Below are 26,647 nucleotides of genomic sequence, written 5' to 3' on the forward strand. Positions count from 1 at the left end.
ACAAGGTGTTTTAAATTTATTGCCTTTTCTTAACCTTAGGTGGGCCAGAACAGGCATGTATGGAGGAGCAGATTTGGGTGATTTTCTTTATTATGTGCTTAGCAACTTCATAGGAAAAACAAACGGGGGGTAATTTCAATTCCATTTTTTTCTGTCAGTTTCATTCTGATTATCATCAGTTTTAGTATATGCGTATACAGTTTCGTATGATTGAAACCAATACATTCATGCTATGGTTTGACTTTTGCTTAACTTTATTTCATATTTACAATTCCATTTATTGACTTAGTCCAAATGTAGATCTTGGGGGAAAATCTGGAATGCAGTGGAATGAATGCTGGGCAGAGAGTAAGAAAACCTAGATGTGAATGTCAGCTTTGCTCTTCACTAGCTCTGTGACCCAGGGCAACTTTCTTTATGGGCTTTTCATTTGTCTTCTGTAAATTGTGGTTAGTGATTCTTACCTAAAAGGGTAATTGATGGAGCACTGGGGAGAATGAAATAACATAATATAAAAACACCTGGCATATGGTAGACACGGTCACATTTTTTCCCCCATTTTTTCTCTATTATGCAAGTATGATATAATTTGCTTGACCATTCCCCTGATGGACATTTTGAGACATTTCTGATGTTTTTTTTTTTTTCTTAAATGAATCAGTTAGTAAGTCAAGCAATCTTTCCTATTACATATGTACACACACACACACACACACACACACGCAGATATATATGTGTGTGTATCTGAATGTATACATGTGTTTCTTGGGTTACTTTCCTTAAAGAATTCTGTTTTATTATTGGAATACCAATACGGTTACCTTTTGACTGTGTATATAGAGCCTCTAGTAGATATGGGCCCTACTCTTGTAACAGTCCTGTGAGGGACACTGTCAGACATTGTGGAGATGTGTTTTGAAGAGAAATATTCATAGTGCTCTTTCCTTCACAAACTCCTGGCACCCAAATGGAGGATGGAGGTTGAGGACCCCTGTGTTTGTTAAAGCTGCAGCTGGCCTCAGCCTTGTGGGAACAGTTGATGGTCAGACCTGACTCCTCTCAGGTCAGGGTCATATATAAATGGGAACCTCACTGAAGGGTTTACTCCTTTAACAACATGCACATAAACCATCTTGCTGCAAAAGTTCCTCTGATAAAACAGCACACTGGATTCTAGGCAGCCTGCTGATAAAACACTGAGGCAGGAGGATCTAATTTCTTACGAATACACAGCATTCCTACCCCATATATGTTGGTTGAAACTTTCTTAGAGCAGATTTTAAAATGGAAATAGAAATGGTAGAGTCAGAATGCTTTCCATGTAGAAAGTAGACACTTCAAAACAATTCTCTGGAAACCCCTTAAAGGAAGGAAAAACTGTTAATTGATGAGATAGCCTAAAAAAAGAATGGGAATTCCGGGAAGGACAACTGTGGATGATTATGGATCTAGTAAAATACTGATACTATAAGTGAAATATCGATGAGGTACGAACACGTAAGCTCCTTAATGTGAAGATTCTTGGCTTCTCATTTAAAAAGCAACACATCAATTATTTTGAATTCCTAGGATATAGTCTCAAAAAACTCACTTTAATTAGCTTCCTTTTATAGTCAAGAATATGGAAACATCTTATTGAAGGCATGCTTTGCAGTGGGTAGAACTAAGAAAGCATGCTGACTTTTGAATTTTACTATATGGTATTATTTATCCAAAATGAAAAGGGTTACATTTTCTGCTTTCTTAAATTTAAAGAAAAGCCTTTTTGCTTGTTCTCATTTTAAAATTGCTTCTCTAACATCTGATATAGTCCACAGTTTTTTCTTTTTAACTTTTACCATTTAGTTAACCTCAAGGATTTTTTTTTTTCCTAGCTTTTCCTGGCCCTATTTGAGTAGATTTGGAATAGAAGTCATAAGGCTAACTGTTTGGTTTGGCCCTGTAGCCATACCCTGTCAGAACTGTTGTAGATAAACTGGTATGGATGGGATTCCTTGCCCATATGAAAGAACCCAAGAGCTCCTCTTGCCCCAGGTCATTTGGTCTAGACTCGAGTCTCTCAGTCTCAGTACAGTTGACATTTTGGGCCATGTAAGTCTTTGTAGTGGGTGGCCTATGCTTTGTAGGATACTTAATAGCATCCCTGCCCTCTACCCACAGATACCAGTAGCAACCTGTCCCTTTGTTGCTCCCCAGTGTGACAACCAAAAATGTTTCTAGATATCTCCTGGGGGACAAAATCATTCCTCACTAAGAACCATTGGCCTGAAGAATCCTAAAGAGAGTAGATCTGTTTTGGGGTAGACATTGAATATTTATTCGGTCTTGTTAGTAGTCTGAGCTTCCACTACTGTGAGCACAGTGCTCTGTGGCATCCCCAGAGTTGATCAGTTCCTTGGACCAAGCTGATTTGGGAGGTTGTTTGTCTTATATGGGATTCCCTGAAGAGATACCCTGGGACATGAAAACTAAATGAACTTGAAGGTTTTGGTGGGGTCTTGGTTGGAGTGATGAGAAAGAGAGGAGAATGTGAAGTCCTGATGTGGGGCAGTGGTCTTCCTTGGTCCTTGTGCATGCTTCCAGATCACTGTCTGCCTCTCTGCCCTAAAACCTACAGCTCCTTTGAAAGTTGACCATATGCTCGCAGACTTTATCACCTGTTTCCCCTCTTTTTTGTAGTTTTCTGCAGACCTTCACATCATTCTCCTTCATTCTAGTTTCACTCTTTCTCTCTGAACACTACCTCTTTCAATATCCTGGTCTTTCTCTTGACACAGGTCATCACAACTTCCTTGAAACATTTTATTTACTTGATTTTAGGAGACCATGCTTTCTTAGTTCTAAAATGTCACAGTCTGTAAGAAAGTATCACAAGCTAAGTGGCTTAAACAACAGAAATGTATTCTGTTACAGTTGTGGAGACCAGAAGTCTGAAATCCAGGTGTGGGTAGGGCCATACTCCCTCTGAAGGCTCTAGGAAAGAGTTCTTTCTTGCTGGCCATCACTCCAACCTCTGCCTCTGCCTTCACGTAACATTCTTTCTCCCTGTGTATGTCTTTGCAGTCAAATTTCCATCTTTTTGTAAAGGACACCAATCATGTTGGATTTAGAACTGGATTTATGACCTCATCTTAACTTGATTACATCCGCAAAGACCCGATTTCCAAAACATTCACAGGAGTCAGGGGTTAGAACTTCAGAATTTCTTTTTGGAGGACATTGTTCAATCCACAATACCCAGTCATCCGTAAAAGCAAAATATGGGTACAGTACTCTGTGTATACTTTTATTCTCCCTAAAAATGGGGTACATACTGGGAAATGTGGATATCAAAGAAAAAAATCTACCCACCTAAAATTTGAGCTTTAAACAAAGCTGTGGCTTGTTTATTTCCTGGGGAAGTGGTAACATTTGTTTTTAAATTAATGTAGATTAAAATGAGTTCTATTTAGAGAATTATTGTAGTTGTTCATCCCTTTTAGGTCATTAGAGGTATCCCACGGTGTGAGCAATTGACCTTTGAGAATTAATTTAACAGCATTAATAGTAAGAGGATGCCCTTTAGATGATTTGTGAAGAGTAGCTCTTCTTTGAAAGCATGCTTTAGAAAATACACACCTCTGGGACTAATCAAAGCCTTTGGAGCATTAAGGACTGTTGATTTGCATTTTTGCCCACTTATGCTCATGAAGAAAAATCTTCATTAAGTCAATGATCTGTAAAAGAGATCTAGTATGCTGTTCCCAAGCTGTTTTAAAATTTCATTTTAGGGAATGTTCTGCAACAGAAAATCTGTTTTTATTGCATTGGTAAAAAAAAAAATCTAGGAGGAAAACTTTAAGTGAATATTTTGGGAGTTCATTTCTATTCCCTTTTATCTTTTTTTCTCATTCTTAAATTCTCTAGTTTTGTTCCTTTCTTTTGCCTTTCTATTCCACAAGTTACATTATTTACCTTTTATCAATATCCCTCTTTTTTTTCCCTTAAAATCATCATGGATTATTATGGATAACTTGGTTGATGAATAAATTTAGAAGATGTTCAGTTGATTGTTAGAAGAAGTACAGTAACATTATGCAGACTTGGGGCATGGGAAGAGGAGTATTTTAATACCTTCAGGTAACCAAGTATCACTGGAGCATAGTTGCTTTCAAGCTCTTAAGATAACTAGATGTATCATTGAGCTAAAGACAAAGTCTACAGTGAAACGTGTTCATTTCTAGGAAGTGTTCCTATGGTAATTGTTGGCCTATTTCTAGATTCTGTCTTTGCTATACTTAGAAATAAAGAAAAAGTGAATCTTGGAAGCAAATGCCGTAAATAGTAACTCACTGTTCTTCAGAATTAGACTTTACATGAACCCTTGCTTTTTATCATGATTTTTTTTTTTTGGATTTGCCTGAAATGTTGTTTAAGTTAACTTATTTAGTAAATTATTGGCAATTAGTGATTTACATAGAAAGGGAAGGTGTTTAATAAGAGCAAATAATAGATTTATTAATTACTGATTTCTCTTTTTGTGTCAGTAAGGATGAACCATGGTTTAATCAGCATTGTACTGTGTATTCACTATACAAAGAGCAGCTGGTAAATAGTCCCTAAGGAGGATGAGAACTTGCCTAGAAGTGGTGTTTTTAATTTACTATTAGCTATTATCATTTACATGAAAGTCTTACTTGGGCATAATAAATACATGAAGATAAGTGTCACTATCAGAATTTTTCATATGCTGGGCCCACATTTTTCAGGGTGGTGAGTAATATCTACGGCTGAGTAAAGCCTTCAATATATATGGCTGGCCTGTGAGCAGTTCTAGACATGTCAGTGCCTGTCATCTGGGAGATTGATTTAGCTTCCCTCTTCCAAACTCCTTGACCTACTTTCCCAGGTATTGACCTTCTGCTTCTGCTTCTTAACTATGTCTACAATGAGTTCTTCTCTTGGATTCCTGCTCTTCTGCATTTCACCTTCCCAGGACTCGATCCTGGTTTTATTCAGTGGCTCCATTCATACCCACTATTTATCTGGTTCCACATCTTCTCTCTCTCTTTTTTTACCCTACAGCCTTGATTTTAGTCTTGCTATATGCCCAGATTACACTAAACCAATTAGTCATTCACCCCATTCATTCATTCAGTGAAAGTGTATTGAACCTCCATTTCATGCCAGGTGTAATCAGTGAAAAAACAAACATCCCTGACCTTATACAGTTACATTCTAGAAAGAAGAGATGAAAAATAATAAACACAGTAAGTATGTATTTTTGTAATATATTAAAAATTGATAGATACTAGTGGAAAACAAAGTAGAGCAGGATAAGGAGGATTAGGAAAGCTAAGGGACAGAGAGTGGGAAGGCCACAGAAGTCACAGTTTTAATCCCATAATCAGTCTTTGTCATTTTACACACCTGATCATCTTATTTATTTATTTATTTATTTATTTATTTATTTATTTATTTATTATGATCCCTGCATATTTTGGCAACTCAAATACTTGTTGAACTGGAGTTTTAGAACAACAGTAAGACAGCCTCCTGTTTAGATGAAGATTTAAAGAAGTTGAAGCACAAAAAGATCATTCTGGTATTTTCTATTCCACTTTTTGGTTGCCTTTAGTTAACTTTTATCCAGAGAATCAGTTTTGAAATAACATCAGAACTCAGTTTTATTTTTAATGTTATTTTTTTTTGTCACAAACATCTGACAGCCTTGATTTTATAAGTTCTCAGGCTTCTTGCCCCATGATCAAGCATTATATGAGTACACTGTGCAAACCGTAAAATCATGGAAAAGTTTAAGCCAATCTTCTGACTTATAAAAGCTTGGTAACTCAGTCTTTAACTTATTCTTGTGATAGGACGGCAGTCCGTAAAGAATCTGGAGTGTTCTCTATCTATCTGGCACCTCCCTAGAGAACTGATTTATAGATCTTTCTTGTCCTTCTGGTCCAAACAGACCTGAAAGCACATGTTGATCATCCTATTTAAAAAGATGTTGTTTTACCAAAGACTGAAGGAGGTGCAGAATTTAGTCATGTGATATATGCTCAAGGGCTGTGAGGCAGGAGTATGCAAAAGAGTCCTGTGTGGATGGAGTAGAGTAGGGAGGGGGGAGGATTACAGGCCACATAGGGTTTGTGGAGTGTAGTAAAGATTTCAGCTTTTACCCTGGCTGAAATGGGAAGCTTTGCAAGGTTTTGAGCAGAGGAATGACATGGCCATTTTTAATTTTTTACAGGCTGCTGTGTGGCAAGGAGAAGCAGGGAAGTTAATCACAAGGCTCTTGTATTTCATCCTGGTGAGAGACAGAGCAGTAGCAGAGTAGGTGGTGAGAAGTGGTCAGATTTGAGATATATTTTGAATGTAGGACCAGCAGTATTTGCTAATCAACTAATATGCATCGTGAGAAAATTCAAGGATGGTTCTAAGGATTTTGTCTTAGAAGAAAAAGAGTTTTTATCAGTTAAGATGTGGAAGTCTTCATATAGAACTTTTTTTTTTTTTTTTTTTTTTTTTTTTTTTTTTTTTTTTTTTTTTTTTGGTAGCAGGGAAGGTTAGGAAGGTTAGTTTTGAACATGTCACGTTTCAGAGAGCACATACTCATTTTCATCTTAAATAATGGCTTCTTGATCTTGTTGTGGACCATAGCAAATTTTTGCTTTGCTGAAGTGAGGAAACCATTAAAAAGACAATAAGTAATGGGTCATCTGTGTTTGATGGAATCTCTTCTAAATTATAGTTGGCGAGGAACTCCCATTATAATACCACTCATTTAAAAATGCCAGCAAAGGTAAAACTTAATTGTTTACAGAGAAACCAGGACCATAACAGTCTTGTAAAATATGCAATATAGTGGCATGTGCATGTTTAATTTACATGTCTATTTCTTATCATTTTCACTTAATACTATTTTTCAGGTCTATCCGTTTTTGTTCTATGTACCTCTAGTATGTAGTTTGTAGTTTCTAATTGCTGCATCATATTCTATATTATGTTCTTACTCATTTTACTAAACTTTTCCCCTAGTGCAGGACTTCTAGGTTACCTCCAACCTTCCATTATCCCAGCAGTGCTGCATGAACATCCATATAAACACGTGGGAAGCTTTTACCCAGGAGTGGGATTGCTGGATGTTACAGCATCTGCACGTTTGATTTCAGTATGCCCTGCTAGTGCATTCTCCAGAATGGCTGACTGTGACTGTTTAAATTCTCATCCGTAATACATGACTCTGCCCTTATATCTCAATATTAGGCTGTTTTAAACACTGTATATATGTTATATATTTCAAATTTATTGAACATAACTAGTCATAATGTTATTTCATAATTAAAGAGAATACTATGTCATTTTTTCTCCCTCCTCATTTTGTATTCTGTTCATTTGCTTCTTTTTACTTTTATTTTCCCTGATTAGTTTTGACAGAGATGTTTCAATTTTATTAATCTTTTCAAAGAACTAGGATTTGGTTTTATTTATTTTCTCAACTTTTTAATGTTTTTTTAAATATATATTTTTAAAGTTTATTTATTTTGAGAGAGACAGAGACAGCACGTGTGGGGGAGGGGCAGAGAGAGGTGGGGACAGAGAATCCCAAGCAGACTCCTCACTGTCAGCACAGAGCCTGACACAGGGCTTGAACCCATGAACTGTGAAATCATGACCGGAGCCAAAAGTAAGAGTTGCGTGCTTAACCAATGGAGCCACCCAGGTGCCTCTCAACTTTTTTTTATCTTTATTCCAGTTTTTTCTGCCCATATTTGTATTATTTTGTTTCTTTTCTTTTTCTTCCCTCCTTCATCTCTGTGTTCATTGCCTTTTTACAAATTTTCTAAAGTTGAACACTTAACTCCATTAATTCTAAGTATTCCTGAATTCCCTTATTATTTCATCTTATCCCATATTGTATGTTTTTAGTCCTTGTCATTGATTTATAATTTTTTTATGTTATGCTTAGAGAACATAGATCATATGATACTGATTTGGGGAGAATTTATGGATGTTTGCTTTAAGGCCTAGTACATAGTCCATTTTTATAATTGTTATATCTGTGTTTGAAGGGAATATGTTCTCCATTGTTTATAAAAGTCTATGTGTTTACTAATTTGATCTTATTAACCATGTTATTCAAATCTTATGTATCTTAGCTTATTTTTTCTGCTTGCTCTATGAGTTTCAGAGAGGAATATGATAGAATATTCACCAGCTTTTAAAATTTATTTGCTTTTTCTCCCCATGCTTAGTTAATTGTTGCTCTATATATTTTGAGACTGTTGTTAGATGCATTTATGTTGTTGATTATTCTGTCTTACTGATACATCATTAAAAGTATATAGTGCCCTTCCTTTGTATCTTTTTTTTCTCCTGCCCAGATTTTCTCTTAACTTGTATTAAAATGGAATGCTCTAGCTTATATGGATTCATATTTGCTTGATATATTTAGTTCCAAATTTTATAATTAAATTTTCTGTGACTTTTTGATAGGCCAATGGGATCTATAAAATTTTTGCCACATATTGTCTTTATCAGTTGTAGAGTTTTGTACTTTTGGTTGGTATATTTTTCCTATTTGAGTTCATTGTCATTATTTTGTTTAGAGTCATTTTTGCTGTTTTTCATGTTTTTTATCTGTCATACTTTCTTCCTTTCTTCCACTGAACTGATCTGCTGGCTAACCATTTAAAAATTTTATTTCTTTCTTTTTGTGGTCTCTACTAACTAAGATCCATACTTATATTTATGTTTCTTGATTAGTTATTAAGCTTACCAATATCTATTATTTTCTTCCCAGTGATACACTTAACTGAGCCTATGACTGTCCCCTCTGTAGACTCACATAGCAACCAAGGAAATTCGTATGCAGCTCTTTGTTCTGTGAGATGTACAGGAAGCACTGATATCTGAGTCTCCTTTGGTTTGGTTGGACCAGGAGCCTGTGAAGCTGTTGAATTCTAGGGTGAACAGAGAGATAATCACTGGAAACAGACAATATTGGCTGATCTGGGATAGCAGGAACAGAAACCATAGAGGCAACAAAGCCAGCAGTGTGTGTGATGATCAGAGAGGCTTCCTGGGTTTCCCTTTTTAATAATCGATTAAAAAAATATTAAATATATCTCCTTCCTGGACAGTTGTCTGTCCTACTTATTAAGAGCATATACCCTGATGGCTTTCTCCCTCAACATGGGCCAGGAGACACTACTTTTGTGACTCAAGAGTCCATTGATGCACAACAGCACTTTCTGAGACCTGAGTCTCATTGAGCCCTTTAAATATGAGCTTAGTCTCTAGTAGGGCACCCTGCTATACTCTCCCACCAGTGAAATTTTTACTGCTTAGGTAGAGTAAGAAAGAGTTCCCAGATACCCTAGACTCCTCACTTTGTGTCACCTTTCACATTCAGTTAATGTGTACAGGTCTTGTAGGCTTTTCTGCCAAAATGTGCACACAGTGGTACAGTTGCACTGCTGTGATCCTCACTCAGGTCACCATTGTCTTTCATCCAAACTATGCAGTTGATCTCCAAGCTTCTGCTCTTGCCCTGGTAGAGTCCCTTCTGCAGAACATAGTGAGATGTATTGTAAAACTCAGATCAGAAGTTGTTGCTTGCATAAAAGCCTTCGGTGATTTACTGTTGCATTTAAAATAAAATGCAAACTCTTTACAAAGCTTGTAAAGTCCTATATGATCTGCTCCCTGCTTACTCTTCCAAACTCAGCTTATGCTACTGTTTTTCCTTACTCACTAGGCCGTAGCCACATTGGATTCTTTTTGAGTATGCCAAGTTTGCTTGTTCCTTCCTCAGGGACTTTGTACAGACCCTTCTCTTTGCCTGGAATACTCTGCTCCAGATCCCTACTCGGCTGGCTCCTTCTGGTCATTTAGGCTCAGCTAGAATGTCACCTTAGGGGAGCTTTCAGGGATACCCAGCTGTAGGAGCGCTGTGCATACTGCCTGTCTCTCTCTCTCTCTCTCTCTCTCTCTCATACACACACACATTTTCATACTGTTATGTTACACACATTGTCGTTCTCAATCATATTACTGTCTTATTGTTTTATTGCCCTTTCACTTTTGAAGTCTCATTTACTTGTTTACTTGTTTATTGTCTACATTGCCTACCTCCACTGGAAAGTAAACTCCACAAGGGCAGGAACTTCATTTTGTTCTCTGGTACATGATAGCTTCTCAGTTGATTTTGTTGAATGAACGGATGGATGACTAGATGGCTGGGTGGGAATAGATAGGAGTACTTCCCACAGCACATCCCACCAAATGCAAAAGTACGAGGACTGAGAATTTACAACTCCTACCTTAGAAGCTCTTTTCCATCCTGAATAAACCTTAAGTTCCTTTAGCAAATGTTTAATTATAGAGTAGGCAGGCATTTCATCTCTATTCAACTCTTAGGTGTGAGAAGAGTTGTTCAGCCCAGCTGTTCTGTGGTCAAGTGTTTAGTTATGTACGGTTACTGCCTGGGAACCCACTCTTGCTCTCTGTCCCTGCCTTCTCTATAAATTGGGAGCCTCTCTGAAGAAGAGCTGCAGCTTCCTTAGCTTTCTCTCCTGTGGTTGAATCAAGTCCTGTTTGTAGTTTGTCTTAGAGAAATTTGTTAAAATTGCTTGTTTGGTGGCTCTGCCAGCCATTCCTCCTGTCCCCCTTGCTGTTTTCATCCAAGTATAGATTTGTCTCCTTTTGTGCCACTTTCCTGTCATTTTAATAGGTTTGTGGGAGGAAGAGGAGGTAGACATATTTGTTTAGTTTTTCATCTCAATTGGTTAAGTTCTTTGCCTGAGTTCTTTTACTACAGTGATGTGGGATGCAGAAAGGCTTTTTGAGTAGCCTTGGAGTTGATGTATTAATAAATATGCTCTGATTTCAAAAACGGAAATTTATTTAGGCCTTTTTCTAAAGAGTGAGAGTTCAATTTATGCTGCTGCATCTGAATATATGTCCCTTTCGCAAAGATAGAAACGCTATCCTGTGTGGTATGATTTCTTTTTTCAGTCTTGCCTTCTCTTCAGTAACAGAGACACACACACATCCAAATGCTCTGATTTTAATTTAATGAGTCTTGGTAGAACAACCTCAGTGGATTATAGGTCCAATTTGAGAGATTAAAGAGGTAGAGTTGAAAGAAATTGGAGATTTATTGGATAAATTTCTCTTGTTTTTGTTTTTACTTTCAGGGCATTGGTTGTTGTGTGAGGGAGAGAACATGCAAGAGAAATCATGGATGACTTCTGAACTTCTAGCTTAGGAAACTGGGGAGACAATGGCGCCATTATGGGGATTGAGATTATAATATAAGTACCTGGTTTGGGAAAGAGGTGGGGAGGACAGGAAGAATTTAGATATGCTACTTTTACAGTGCCTGTGGGTCATCGAAATGGGAATATCTAGTAGGTGGTAAGATATACAGGCCTTGAGCACCAGAGAGAAACTTTGACTGGAGGATGTTCTGGGAATGATCAGCATGGAAGGTGATTAAAATGGTAAATGAGGATGAGGTCATCCAGGGAAGAGTGAATAAAGTTTAAAGGAAAACAAACAAACAAAAAATTGAAGGGAAATGCAGAATAGGTTGATCAAAGGAGACTTGAAAAGAAGTGATGAGTGAAGTAGATAGAAAATCTAGGAGAATATTGTATTACGAAAACTATAGAAAGAAAGGAAAATGAATATGAGATCAGAACAATTCTTAGCACAGTGCTTGTCACACATTACATATTCAATAAATATTTATCATGGAGAAAATATTTGTTATGTTTTACTTTTAAAAGGTGGTTGGTAATTTGGCTACAGCAAGATCAGTGGGATATAAAGGTTTATAATAGATTGCATTACGTTGTCTCCTCGTTGTGAGGTAATGTTCTACTTGAGATGACCCTGTCAATAAGCTTATAAATAAAAGGAAAAGAAAGAGGAGATTGTACCTAGAATGGAACATGTAAGCAGTAGAAGACCAGAGCACATTCATATGTTGATGGAAAATACTGAGAAGAAAGGGAGAAATTGAACATCTATAAAAAGAGAGGGCATCATTGATAGAATGAAGTTCTGAGGAGTGTGCAGTGATGAATTCCGGAGAACAGGAGGGAAGGGATTCCATGCATGGCTGGCAGGGATACACAGATAGATCTGGATGCAGATGGGGATTGTAGTAGAGAGATAGGGCCGAAGAATGGAAGGGGGTCCTTCCTTTTGACTCTTGTTTTCTTGATTAAGTTAGATGACAAGATGTTCTTCTGAGAGTGAATTGGGATGATATGGGTTAAGAGCATGGAGAGAGTGGTAGAATGGGGGAGAGAAGTCACCAGGGAAATTTACTAGAGGTTCACTGAGCAGTTTCAGCCCCTCAGAAGTTGGAGATTATTATATTTCAGTTGTTCCTCCAAACCTTACAGTTGTGTTCTTTGGCCTGAATGTTGGGACAGAATTGGTAATTGTCTGGTTTGATTCAATGTCAGGTATTGCTGGGTGAGTGAAATGGACAGACAAGGAAGTCAGGAACTTGAGGGATTGTCAAGGAGGTGGTAAGATGATGAGCCATGGGTTCTAGGTGGGAGAGGGGAGGGAGGGAAGGAAGGTAAGAAGGGATGATGGATTCATTGTTTCTAAAAAAGTGCCTATGGAGGGCCTGCAAGGTGCTAGACCCAGTTCTAAGCACTAAGTACATAGTGGAGAACGAGACAGCCAACAATTACAGCTGTAATGGAACAGTTATAATGGAGAGGGGACATGGTTGACAAAGACAATTACAGACTGAGGTGAGTGTTAGAAAGTCTGCTATGAAAGAGGGTAACTGGGAGGGGCTGCAGAGGAAGATGTTACAGAGGAAGAGCTAATTCAGAGACCCTGGGTTTGGAAAGAATTGGATAATAATGGAAAGGAGTTGGGGTGTCTGGGTGGCTTAGTAGGTTTAGCATCCAGCTCTTGATTTCAGCTCAGGTCATGATCTCACAGTTCATGAGATTGACTCCCACGTCGGGCTCTGCACTGACAGCCTGCTTGGGATTCTTTCTCTCCCTTCTATCTCTGCCCCTCCTTCACTTGCTCTCTATCTCTCACTCTCAAAATCATACATACATACATATATACATACATATTTAAAAAGAGAAGAAGAAGAAGAAAGAAAAGGAATCCAGGGTGAATGAAGGGAAGGTTGGAATGAGATGAACTTGAAAAGGCAGGCAGCTTTGTCCTTCAGGGCTTTTCAGGAAATAAAGTGCAGTGGGAATACATTAGCATATGTGAAACAGAGGAGGGATATAATCTCACTGATGTTTTTATTAAATTATTGGGTACATTGCTGAAAATGGAGGGTGAGGGTGGGAGCAGGGAGTCCAGGTAAGTTATAATAGCAGTCCAGGAAAGAACTGATGAGGGAGGGCTTAGAATTAGGAGTGGCCATGGAGAAGTGGATGATTTTGAGATATATTTGGACAAAACCCACAGGATTTGACTAATGGCCAATTTTTTGGCTCTACCTTTAAAATATATTTAGAATCCTACCACTTCTTACTGTGTCCACAGCCATCCCTAGTCTAAACCATCATTATCTCACACTTGGACTATATTAACCTTATAACTGGCTTCCTGATTTCACTCTTGTCTCCTTGCATCTACTCTCCACAGAGCAGCTAGAATGAGCCAGTAAGGCATAAATTAGATCATGTCATTCTTTGGCTTCAAACCTTTCCTTAGTCTCTTATGTCAGAATTTAAACTCTAAAGTGACCTACAAGGCCCTACATAATTTAGCCCTTGTTTCTGTTCTGGATTCACTGTGCTCCAGCCACATTGGCTTCTTGCTGTTTGTTGAACATGCCTGACTCATTCTCACCTCAGGATCTTCACGCTTGCTGGAATCTTCCCCAGGAATGCTCCTTTTCCAGACACTCTCATGACTTGCTCCCTCACCTGTTTCACTTTCTTATTAACTGTTACCTTCCTACCTTTCTTGCCCTGCCTTCCGTGATATGTGTATTTAAAATTACTTCTTCTTGCCATGCCAGCATTCTCTAGCCCCCTTCCCTGCCTTGTTTATCTCCTTAGAACCTATTACTACCTTATGGCGATATATATTGCCACATGTATCATTTCTCTCTATTTATTTTTTGCTTAATTTCTATCTCCACTAGAGGGTCACTTTCAGGAAAGTAAAAATTTTGTATCTGTTTACTACTGTATCCCAATAGAATAGTGCCTGGTGCATAGTAGCTTCTCAGTAGTTACCTGAAAAATGAATTGCTGAACAGACTGGATGTGGAAAGAAAGAAATTGTATTCTCAAAAAATGTGATACGTATGAGTCCATGGGTTATTAGCCTGAGCAGCTTGATGATGGTCAGAGAGGAAGACGACTAGAGGAATAACAGATGTTAGAGGTCTGTTTTGGCATGTTAAATTTACCTCCAGGTGGAAATATCATGAAGTCAATTGGATATGTGTCTGGAACTCAGAGGTGAGGAGTTTGGGAATTCTCAACATATGTATAGGATTTAAAGCCACGGTATTGAGTGAGATCATGTATGTAGAGATGTAGACAGAGAAGAAGGAAGGCTAAGAAGTGACCTTCAGGGTCTTTTAACACTGACAGGCTAGGTAGAGGAGAAACATCCAATGGAGCACTAAGAAAGGGAGGAGGAAAACCAGGGGAGTGTGATGTCATGGAAGCTAAAAGAAGAACAAAATTTAAGAGTAATAGGTGTGGCCTGAGAAAGACAAGCACAGACAGTAAGTGAAAAGGATAAGACACTGGTGGTCTTAGTAACATTAAAGAGGAAGGTTGGTGTGAGCAGTGCTATAACATAACTGGAGATCAGTATGTTATGGTCAGAGTTGCATATTTTATATGAGACATGGACATCTAGATGTCAAGGTCTAGAGTTTGGCTAGGTAGCCTTGGGTTAGATACCTAATGCAGTGGAGAGATAGTCTTTTGCTTTCAGATAGTAAAATAATTGAGAGTCTAGGATAGTACATGGGATTTTTACATGGACTGTAATAATCTCCACTGAGGCTAGGGCTTGAGGTTAAAAGTAAGAATATGCAGTCAGGTGCCCAAATCTTCAGTGTCTGAGGGTCTGTTGCCTGGTAGAAAACAGGATTGAAGGATGGCGGCAAGTGCTGGAACATCATGGCATGAGCTTCGGAGGAGCAGGAACTGCTTCCCAAGGGCAGGGCTGAGCAGTAATGGTTAGATGTGCTTTGGGGAACGAGGAGAAGCCAGTCTTACATCCTTCCTGCTAGACACAAGTTTTGTGGGTCAAATTAACAGCTGAAACAGGAACAGTGAGCTCAGGCTCGTGTTGTGTAAATGGTTCATGGGTACATCGGGGAATTTGTATATCATGGCCTCAGGCTCCAGCAGGGTAGAGTGGAAAGACCTGGGAGGAAAAGGAACACTGGAAGGCAAAGTGATGACAGAGCAGTGTGGGGGTTTATGTCAAAGGTTGAGGTGCTGACCTCCCGCCTGTTGCTTTATAAAAGAATCTTTCCTAATTCTTAACTTCCAGCATGACCATGTCATGAGATGCCTGCTCGGGCGAGTATTTGTTAGCTGTGCCCCAGATAACCAAATGAGTTAATCTCCTGAATAGAGTTATTTACCATTACCCCTGTGAACGTGGAAGGGTGTGTGCCAAACACAGTTATTGTGGTTTTGGCATAAAAAGGCCTTTCTGGCAGTAATTGTTGGCCGGTATGTTTAGTTGTTCGTTGAGGCCACTCCTGGAACAGGAGAGCAATGCCATGTCATCACAGAGGGAAGGATGCTTATCATCCTGTTTTCCGTTACTGGGCCTGCTTCCAAGCCATTTGAAATATGCATCACATTGTTCGGATTTGTTCATGATCTCAAGGCCAGGGCAAAGCCCTATTTGAAGCTGTTTAAGATGATAAAGAAAATGTTTTACTCAAAGTGTTACCTGTCAGTTTTGAGGAGCGTACAAATTATTCTTTTCCCTAAAACAGGATGGGGCTGACTTCTTCCCTGCCCTTGTCTCCAACTTCACCCTTGCTGTTCTTGAAACTACAGTTTACTATGAGTTTAGAGTAGGGAAATTTTACACACACATGATGACATAGATAATACAATGGTACTATCAGACCCTTGCTTTTATGTATTATTTATTTTTTGAGGGGGGGGGCACAAGTGAGCAAGGGGCAGAGAGAGAGAGAGAATCCCAGGAGGGGTGGGGTGGGAGGGCGAGAGAGAAGGGGGAGAGAGAAGTAGGTCTCACCCGAAGAGAGGCTCACATTCACTGGTCACGGGACTTGAGCTCACCTGAAGCGGGGCTCATTCTCACCCAATGTAGGACTAGAACTCACACACCATGAGATCATGACCTGAGCCGAAGTCAGATGCTTAAGCAACTGAGCCGCTGAGCCACCCAAGCGTCCCAAGAAGAGAATCTTCTTGAAGAAGATTTCTAAATTCTGACCATGCTTGTTTTATCCTTATTTGATTGAGGAACAAATAGAAGAGGGCATTTTATACTGAAAATATTTTTGTTAGGATCTGCATAAACGTAAAGCTTGTCTTAGTCACTAGAAAATTTAAGGAAGATTTCACTTTCGGGAATGTGTGGAGTGCAATTTTGATGAGAAAGGTAATTATTTAGGTAACCTTCCAGCCCTTTGAATCATTATAGAACTGTCATCAGATGATTTGCCATCATGCCTACCACTGGTATTTCTCTCTTCAGGTATCAGTGATGATGGGTATATTTTACATCATGTGCTCAGTTCCATGAAGAACTAGTTAACTGGTGATTTAATTGTCCAGACAGGTCATGTATTGATCATGTCATTTTTCAATAGATACAGCTTAATATTTTCCTTTAGATTAGCTCTGAAAATGACATTTTCTTATTAATGTATGTTTAAGCCTCAGACCATTGCATTTTATAGTGGTCTGTGTAAATGGAACGCTCATGAATCTCCCAGGACTCTGGTAAACAATTCCATCTTTCTTTTCATGGCCCTTAGTATCAGTAAAAATCACTGACAAAATAATAACCATGCAATACAGAGTGTCTTTTCTATTTTATGTTTATGCCTTTATTTGAAACTATAATTAAATAATGTCAAACTTGCAAATATAACAAAATAGTATCTGCTGTTTGAATATAATACAGGCCAAATTCTATAAACTTTAATTAAGCCAAGCTTGCATTGACCTCAGTAGGAATCTGGTTGAGGATCTCTTTTAATTACCCCTGTCTTAAAATATGTAAGAATTTTCACATTGCTTTTTTCACTAGTAGAACAATGCATGGATAGCTAAACTAATAAAATGTTTAAATAGATACAAATCAAACTTGAAAGGTTTAAACTGTTGTTTTCATCCTGTAAGTCAGCTGAGAAAAAGCATACAGACTGTAGTTCTAAATTATGTCCATAGAGTATTTCAAATCCAGTGAATTAACTCTCCTTTTTTTTCCTATTTGAGCTCATAAATGTTAACCTCAGAAGTGCCTCAGATTCTTCCACTGAAATAAACTTGAACTGACAATAGCCAGATGATGTAAAATTGAAACTGAAATTCTATCCTTGGCCCATCCCATGTTCTTCCCCATAGGTATTAGAAGACTCATAGGAGAGTTAGTGTTTTCATTGCACGTGAACTGCAATATTTGGGCAAAACAGGGCATATAAATTTCTGACTGCCAGGAGAAAGCAATTACCAGCATGGAGAAGATAGCTGGCAGTAAATAAACAGAGCTATGCTAGATAGTGAGTGAGTTTAAAGATTTATTTAGAATGACTTAGCTTATAGAAAACAGGCCTTGTATTTATCATATATCTTCATTCTTCAAGTTTCTTAATATAAAGGCTAATTATACCACCAAAACACTTTTTGTACGGTATTTTAAAATGAAATAAATTGAGATATGCTGTATTGGACAGCTAAAACCAAGAACAAAACTAGTCACTCATAGCAAAACAAACAGCACTTTGAAAATGCAGTATACCTGGATAAACATTATTTAAGGATAATGGCTCTCATTTGTCAAGCTCCCATATTGTGTCTGGGTGCACTGTGAGCCAGGTGTTATCCTGCTCTTGCAGGTGAGAAAAATCAGCTCACTTGGTGCTCAGAAGCCCCACTGTCCCTGGATGGGAACCCAGACCTGATTCCAAAGGCGGTGGTGCTCTTAACTTATGTAATGTGCTACCTCTCCCGTGATGAACCCTTTCCAGCAGCCCCACTGCTTATCCAGTGCCTTCTCTTTTATTTTGAATACAAGTGCCATGGGAGCCTTTGTGGCTCTGGAGAAGAAGCAAGAGGAACTTTTATGACAGAAGAGTTTTCTTACAAAGTAGTCTCATCTAAGTCTAAGCCCACCCCCTCCTCCAATGCTAAGGGTTAGAGAGGCAAGTAACTTACCTTACAGTCGGTTTAATTCTGAAGCATCCTTCAAGGTGAAATAATATTCTTCACACCACATCTGTCTGTGGACCTACTTTGCAATTCAGGTGGAGGAGATTTCAGAAGTGGGATTCTAAACTGTGGTTTATCTGAAGTTGGATTATTATCTTGATATCATTATAGGACTCAAGTACAGTGTATTAAAATCTATTAGATCACATTATTTTTTGAGGAGATTCTCCAAATGTTGTTTATTCAGACATCAATACCTTAAGGAACTACAGAGTCACTCCCAACGGGAAGAAGTAATTGTGCTTCAAAGACAGTTTGAAAATAGAAAACAAAGTCTAACTGATGAAAATTGAACTGTTCCTGACTTGAGGAATTACAAGTGAAAAGGACAGCTAATGAATTTCCTGTGTTTGAGGAAGCAACTTTAAAATATATGTGTGCATACACACACACACACACACACACACACAGACAATAATAAAAACAGTATCACTGCCCTGAATTAATTTTAAGTAATAGTAAATAGTAATACATTAATTAAAAATTCTGTCATCTTTGAGGCGCTTGGGTGGCTTAGTAGGTTAAATGTCTGACTTAGGCTCAGGTCATGATCTCCCGGTTCTGCTGTCAGTACAGAGTCTGCTTCAGATCCTCTGTCTCCTCTCTCTCTTCCCCACCCCCTCAAAAATAAATAAATAAACATTAAAAAAAAATCTGTCGTCTTTGTTCTCCTTCCTTTCTGAAAGAAATAAAACAGTATAAAGCTGTAGCCCCCATGTGACCACCACTCACACCATTTACCTCCCCTGAGGCACCAGCAACTTTTCCAGTTTGCTTTCCTTACATATCCATAATGCATACCCATATAAATGATATGTAGAATTGTATGCATTTAAATATTTAATTAGATGCTATATTCTACAGCGTATTTCTCTACAGAGTATTTCTTAAAATTGCTTGATATTTTTCTACATTGAGATATATTAGGCTTAATTCACTCCTTTTGCCTGCCGAAAGCATTCTGTCATATGTAGATACCCCACTTGATCTGTCCATTCCGCTGTTTATGACAGTGCTCCCCATCCTGTGTGAATATCACAGAATGTAACTGTGCAGAAACTCATGTGAATGATTTTTAGGAAACAGAGATGGAAGCATAAGAATTGGGTTATAGGGTAGGCCTTTCTTATTTTTTTATTTTATTACAGTCTGCCAAATCAGTTGTCTGTAAGAGATGTTACGTTTTTCAAATGTAATATCACTATGAAACTCTTCTTATGAAGACCTTTTACTTTTTCTAATTTATTCCCGTTAACCAGGAGTTCGCAAATTAGAGCCTGAGGGCCAGATCTGGTCTCCTGCCTGGTTTTGTAAGTAACTGCTTACTGCTGCTTTCACGCTACAGTGTCAGAATTGAGAGTTGCAAGAGACAATACGGCTCACAAAGCCGAAGATATTTACTCTTTGGCTTTTCACAGAAAAAAAAAATCTACTGACCCCTGTAATAATAGTATTACCTATTATCAATCTATTTACTTTTTTGTTTGGCTTTTTAAGTGATTTAATATTCAGCCACATAAACAAATAAGTAAGATGATTTTAGACTGTGATAGAATCAGTGGAAAAAGGTGATGTGAGTGGGATGAGGACATTAGATAGAGTGGTAGAGAACATCTGAGAAGATGCCATATGAGCCTAGACCCAGGCGATGAGGAAACCAAGGCTCAGAGAGGGTAAGTAGTTTGTGCAATGTCACTTGGGTAGTAAGTAATAGAAAAGAGTGAGTTTTAAATTCAGGAACAACTCCACATATGGGGCTCTTTCCTCTGTAATACAGCTGTCTTCATACATGCATGTAAGCACAGAACAAAGCAGGTAGGTAAGTGTTGTAGCAGAGAAGCCTAAGCAAAATGGTGTAGTTGTCCTGGGCTTGGCAGGCCAGAGACTAGGGTTCTGATGTGTTGAAATTTGGAATCAGTACTGATGACTGGGTTTGAATCATAGTCCCAGCACTAAGTTTGGCTGAATCACTTAAATTTGCAGCCTTCATTGTTTTTTGGTGGGGCGGGGGTGGGAGGGAACTCATCTGTAAACTGAGGAGGGTGTTTGGATGATCTCCATGGGCTCTTCTGGCTCTCACTTTCTATGATGCTGTGACTTTAGGAGGTGGCATTTGATCTGGGCTTTGGAGGGTGGGGTGATTTTGACAGGCTGCCTTGTAAATGATGGGAAAAGGTATTCCAGGTGGTGAGAACAGTTTGAGCAAAAACACAGTGGCTAGTAACTGTAGAAAGAATGCTGGGAATGGTGTATAATAGTCTGGTCTGACAAGGCTAGAGTTTAATCCTGTACAAGACAGAAGAGGCAAGATACATCTGGCACTGAGCTGAGGGAGGGTCTGAAAGTTATGCTTAGGAGCTGGGGACTTTAACAAGTAACTTTTGTAACTTCTGTAACTTTTACAAATTACAAGATTTGAAAGGTCTTGTGTCTTTTCTTGAGCATCTCTGTCCAGTGACTGGCCTCTGTGTATGAACAGCTCCAGTGATGAAGACTTCTCTAGGCCATCTGTTCCATTTTCATACATTTTCATACTCTAAGACAGGTTTTCATTACATTGAGTCAAAGCTTATGGGTTCTAACTATACTTTTTCTAAGGTGTAGATAAAATCATTGGAAGATTTTTGATGGTAGAGGAACATGTTCAGGGATATATAACCTGAGGGCCTGAAGTAGGCCTGTTGCAGCACACGTATAATATATACACCAAAGGTAGAGATAACTTTTAAAAGCCTTTAGAAAGCATTCCATTCATGAAATATGTGTGGAACACCTACGATGGGCCAGTCAGTAACCAGGAATCTAGTGATAAGCCAAAATTTCTACTCTCACACTCTTTCCTGGCTCATGGGGAAGATATAGATCATTGTGACAAGGACTCTGGAATTTGGGGGCAGGGGTGCTTCACCAGGCAGATAAGAGGTAAGGAGTCAAAGGGCAGGTAAGGGTTCCTGGAAGTTGAGGAGCTGTCCAGATTGATCAAGGAGGCAGAATGGAAAGCACTTCACACAGGGTGAGCATGGAGATAGAAATGAGAATAAATGTGACCTATTTAAGGAACTAAAAGCTGTTCGTGGCGAGCTGGCACAGTGGACAGAGACTGGTCATGAGGAGCTGTGTGTGCCATGCTAGGGATTTTATATTCTGAATTTGATGAGAAACCAATATATTTTTAATTGCAGTATAAATGACATATAATACCCTGTTAATCTCAGGTGTATATTATAGTGATTCAGTCTTTTTATACTGAATGAAGTAATCCCCATGGTAAGTCTAGTTACCCTCTGTCATCAGAGTTATCACAATGTTATTGACTCTGCTGCCTGTGCCTCACATTACACCCCCATGACTTATTTATTTTATAACTGGACGTTTGTACCTCTTAATCCCCTGCCCCTTTTCCTCCCACCCCCAACCTTTCCCTGCTCTGGTAACCAACAGATTGTTTCCTGTATCTGTGAGTCTGTTTCTGTTTTGTTTTGTTTGTTCATTTGTTTTGTTTTTTAGATTCCACATGTAAGTGAGATCATAGAATATTTGTCTTTCTCTGATTCACTTATTTCACTTAGCATAACATTCTCTAAGTCCATCCACGTTATTGCAAATGGTAGGATTTCATTCTTTTTGTGGCTGAGTAATATTCCATTGCATATAATACCACAATTTTTTAGGTGCATTTATTTATTTTGAGAGAGAGAGAGAGAGAGAGAGAGAGCGAGAGAGCGTGCTAGTGGAGGAAGGGCATTGTACTCCACTGTCAGTACAGAGCCCGACACAGAGCTCAAACCCACGAACGGTGAGATCATGACCTGAGCTTAAGTCGGACACTCAATGGACTGAGCCACCCAGGTGCCTCTAACACATCTTCTTTTTCCATTCATTTAATGATGTACACTGGGTTGCTTCCATATCTTAGCTATTATAAATAATGCTGCAATGAACTTTGGGTTGGTATTTTCATCTTCTTCAGATAAATACCCAGAAGTAGAATTGCTGGATGGAATGGTAGGTCTATTTTTAGTTTTTTCCATACTGTGTTTTTCCACAGTGGTTGCACCAATTTATATTCCCACCAACAGAACACAAGGGTTCCTTTTTTTCCACACCTTCGCCAAAACATGTTGGTTTTTGTCTTTTTGATAATAGCTAATCTGATAGATATGAGGTGATATCTCATGCTGGTCTTGATTTATATTTCCCTGATGATTAGTGATGTTGAGCATCTTTTCCTTGTGCCTGTTGGCTCTCTGTATGTCTCCGTTGGACAATTTATGTTCGTGTTCTCTGCTCATTTTCAGAGTGAATTACTTGTTTTTTCATTTTTTTTATATTAGAAGTCAGTATTCTTTTTTTGCATTTTCTTCTCTAATTTATATTTGAAATTTTAATTCCAGTATAATTAACATACAGTTTTATATTATTTTCAGGTGTACAATATAGGGATTCAACAATTCTGTACATTACGCAGTGCTCATCATGATAAGTGTACTCTTATTTTTAAATTTAAATTCAAGTTAGTTAACATACAGTGTTGTCATGGCTTCAGGAGTAGAACCCAGTGATTCACTTCTTACATATGACACCCAGGGTTCATCCCAAATACTTTCATCTATTTCACCCATTCCCCTCATCACCTTCCCTCTGGTAACCATCAATTTGTTCTCTGTAGTTAAGAGTCTATATTTGGTTTGTCTCTTTTTTTCCGTTGTTCATTTGTTTTGTTTCTTAAATTCGAGATATGAGTGAAATCATATGGTATTTGTTTTTCTCTGACTTACTTCACTTAACGTTATATTCTGTAGATACATCCATGTTGTTGCAAATGGCAAGATTTCATTTTTTTTTAACAGAGAAGTAGGTACTCTTAGAAATAATTTTTCCTGGGGACACCTGGGTGGCTTGGTTGAGCGTCTGAATTCAGCTTAGGTCATTATCTCACGATTTGTGAGTTCAAGCCCCACATCAGGCTCACTGCTGTTAGCACAGAGCCCACTTCAGATCCTCCATCCCACTTCTCTGCCTCTCCCCTTCTTGTGCTCTCTCAAAAATAAGTGGAAATGAGGGGCGCCTGGGTGGCTCAGGCGGCTGAGCGTCCGACTCCGGCTCAGGTCATGATCTCGCGGTCCGTGAGTTCAAGCCCCGCATCGGGCTCTGTGCTGACAGCTCAGAGCCTGGAGCCTGCTTCCGATTCTCTGTCTCCCTCTCTCTCTGACCCTCCCCCGTTCATGCTCTGTCTCTCTCTGTCTCAAAAATAAATAAACGTTAAAAAAATTTTTTAAAAAAATAAGTGGAAATGGGGCGCCTGGGTGGCTCAGTTGGTTAAGCGTCCGACTTCAGCTCAGGTCATGATCTCGCCGTCCGTGGGTTCGAGCCCCACGTTGGGCTCTGTGCTGAGGGCTTGGAGCCCGGAGCCTGTTTCAGATCCTGTGTCTCCCTCTCTCTCTGACCCTCCCCCATTCAAGCTCTGTCTCTCTCTGTCTCAAAAATAAATAAATGTTTTAAAAAAATTAAAAAAAAATAAGTGGAAATATTTTTAAAAATAATAATTTTTCCTCCCTAATTTATAGAACATACATATACTCCTTTTAAATATATTAGAACATATGGAAAATATGAAGGAAGAAATAAAAATCATCTTTAATCTCACTAATAATAAATAACAATTGTTAAAACATTTTGGTGTATTTCTAACCAAGTGTGGTTCTGTGCATGCATAGATAGAGAAGAAAAGCATGATCTTATTGCAAAATATAGTTTGTATCCACTTTTTAAATTGTAACATTGTGTGTCAGCATTTCCTAGGCCATGTCATTAAAAATTATTTGAGAATTTAACCTCCAATGTTGATACTTAATAGCATAAAAGATGACTGTGTCTTTTTATACTTGAATGCCTCACAATGGGTTAAATTAAGTTGCTTGCATTTTTCAGTATTATAAATGATGTTGTGATAAATAGCCTTGTTTGTAAATATGTATTCACATCTGCCTAGTTCCTTGGGGCCATGTCAGTGGTTGCCTCTTCAAAACAGGAGTGTGGTGGACTTAAGTGTGTATATTTGAAAAGCCATTATGACAGCAGTGTGAAGGGTGGATTGGAAAGAGGTGATCCAGAGAGGCAAGAACAAAAAAGATGCTATTTGAGCAATTTAGCCCATATATAATATAAGAGTATAAACTAAGTTATTGGCAACAAGGTCAGAGAAAAGAGCACATGGTAAGATTCTTAAGGTGTTTGCTTGTTTGCTGGTTGTATAACAACTTTCTAGGAACTTGATGAAAGCTATCAGCATTTTGTACATAGTAGTTCATGGGTTTAGGGACCTCTAAGATGGCTGTAGTTGGTAGGGCAAAGAGAGTAACAGGAGTTAATGGTTCTTTTCTCTGAGAGAGGAATACCTATTGAAGAGAGAATAGGTTTGAAGGGTTGGTTTGGGGAAGAAGAATTTATGAGCACAGTGTTAGATACGTCAGGCAAAACTGTTAGGGAGATAGTTTATGAATGGATTTAATAGCTTAGGAGGAGGTCAGAGCAGGATGTGAGAATGTGGGAGCCATCTTCACAATAGTGCCTGTATTGAGACAGAGACATTGGACACAAGACATTGGACACAAGACATTGGACACAGGATTGCTCTATTGGACACAAGAGCAATCCTGGATATCAGGGTGTTTATGAGAAGAGTACTGGATATAACTGGGGAGACTACTTACTCCTATGTAGGAGGCAAGGGGGAAACTAGAGAAAGAGTGAGGGGATAAGTATGGAGAAATCCAGAAGAGAATGGTGTTGAGGAAGCCAAGAGAGAAAAGAGTTCTAAGGGAAAAGTCATCAAACTGTCAAACGTTGCCAAGGTCAAGCAAGGAAAGAGACTGGGGAGTATCCACAGGAGCAGTGTGGGTCACCTGTAGATGTGGGGTGAGCAGAGTCCGAGGAGCTGTGGGGTGGAAGCCAGAGTGCAGCTATGCAGTGAGGAAAGAAGGGAGCCGAGGAAGCAGAGTGTGCATGGCTTTTTTCTAAGAGACCTTCTTGTGAGGGGCTGGGGACAGCAAGGTGATAGCTGCAGAGAGGTGGAGCCAGCGGAAGGCTCACTTTTCCTTGTTTATGTTAAACAAGGAAAGCTAGAATCCAAATTGTCATATGACTTTGATTACTTCTCCAATGTTTGCCATTTGCCATGTTTAAAATCTGTTATTGGTGATTATTTTTTCGGATGTTGTGTACCATGTCGAAGCTTGCCGTGAAAGTGCTGCTGCCCAGACGCCTAGTGTCCTGCTTCAAGTTCTGTTGAAACAGGCTGAGACTCCTGTGTTTGCTCACATGGTCTCACTGTGTCTTGGCGAGACTCCCTCTCAGTTTCTAAGCTGCAGCGTGCTACTATTTGCTGCTACGGTTTTAAAATTACAGAATAAGACTTAAGTCCTTGAAGTTTGACCTTACCTGAAGAATTGGTCAAAAATGACAAATGTTTAAATGTTGCAGTTCAGAGAATGTCTTTATTGTGTTGCCAAACGCTGAATGACAGAGAGCTTTAATTCTAACGAGCCCTAATTAGAAAGGGGGGGGGGGGAATCAAAGAGTGATGTCAACCAGAATCAAAGTGAACCAGAACAAGAAATACTTTTATTGGTTACAGAACATTGACAATGTGTGGTATAGTCTTATTCACTTCCTTTACTTGCAGTGAAAATACTGCAGGCTGTCTCTAGGGGGTTCAGATAGTCTTACCGAACACATAATCATTTTGATAGGTGTTTTTCATTGGTAATATGATGCTCTTTGGGACTGCAGAAAATTATTTATTTTTATAGATATGCTAAATGATTCTTGGCTCTAAAAAACAAAATATGGCAAATGTTTCTAATATAGGAAGAAGTGGATAGTCAAGGCAACGTATCCACTGGTTTCTTAACAGTGAGTTAGCCATTTTTTGAGTATTATTTCTCTCAGCACAATTGCTTTAAAGATGTTGGCATCAAGAAAAGAGGGCATTGTTTTATAATAGAAAACAGTTATCCATATAAAATATTAAATAAAGGATATATACATGTACATATACATCAGTGCATATGTACATACACATACCATATATGCATATGATTTTGCTGTATAAAGAACCTGGTTATCTTTCTGTAAGATAAGATTTTATCTGAAATTCTTGGCCCTTTCTTCTTTGTTTGCTTTCTAGTGAAGTTCAT

At 38.6% G+C, this 26,647-nt stretch overlaps 1 protein-coding gene across 13 annotated transcripts in view; it reads left to right on the top strand.

The window, feature by feature from the left end:
• ST7 (suppression of tumorigenicity 7) overlaps positions 1-26,647 on the top strand; it is a 248,100-nt gene that overhangs the window by 160,434 nt on the left and 61,019 nt on the right. The gene's annotated exons all lie outside the window — the stretch shown is intronic.

Source organism: Panthera leo, chromosome A2 (genome assembly GCF_018350215.1).
Source record: "Panthera leo isolate Ple1 chromosome A2, P.leo_Ple1_pat1.1, whole genome shotgun sequence".
Lineage (NCBI taxonomy): Eukaryota > Metazoa > Chordata > Mammalia > Carnivora > Felidae > Panthera > Panthera leo.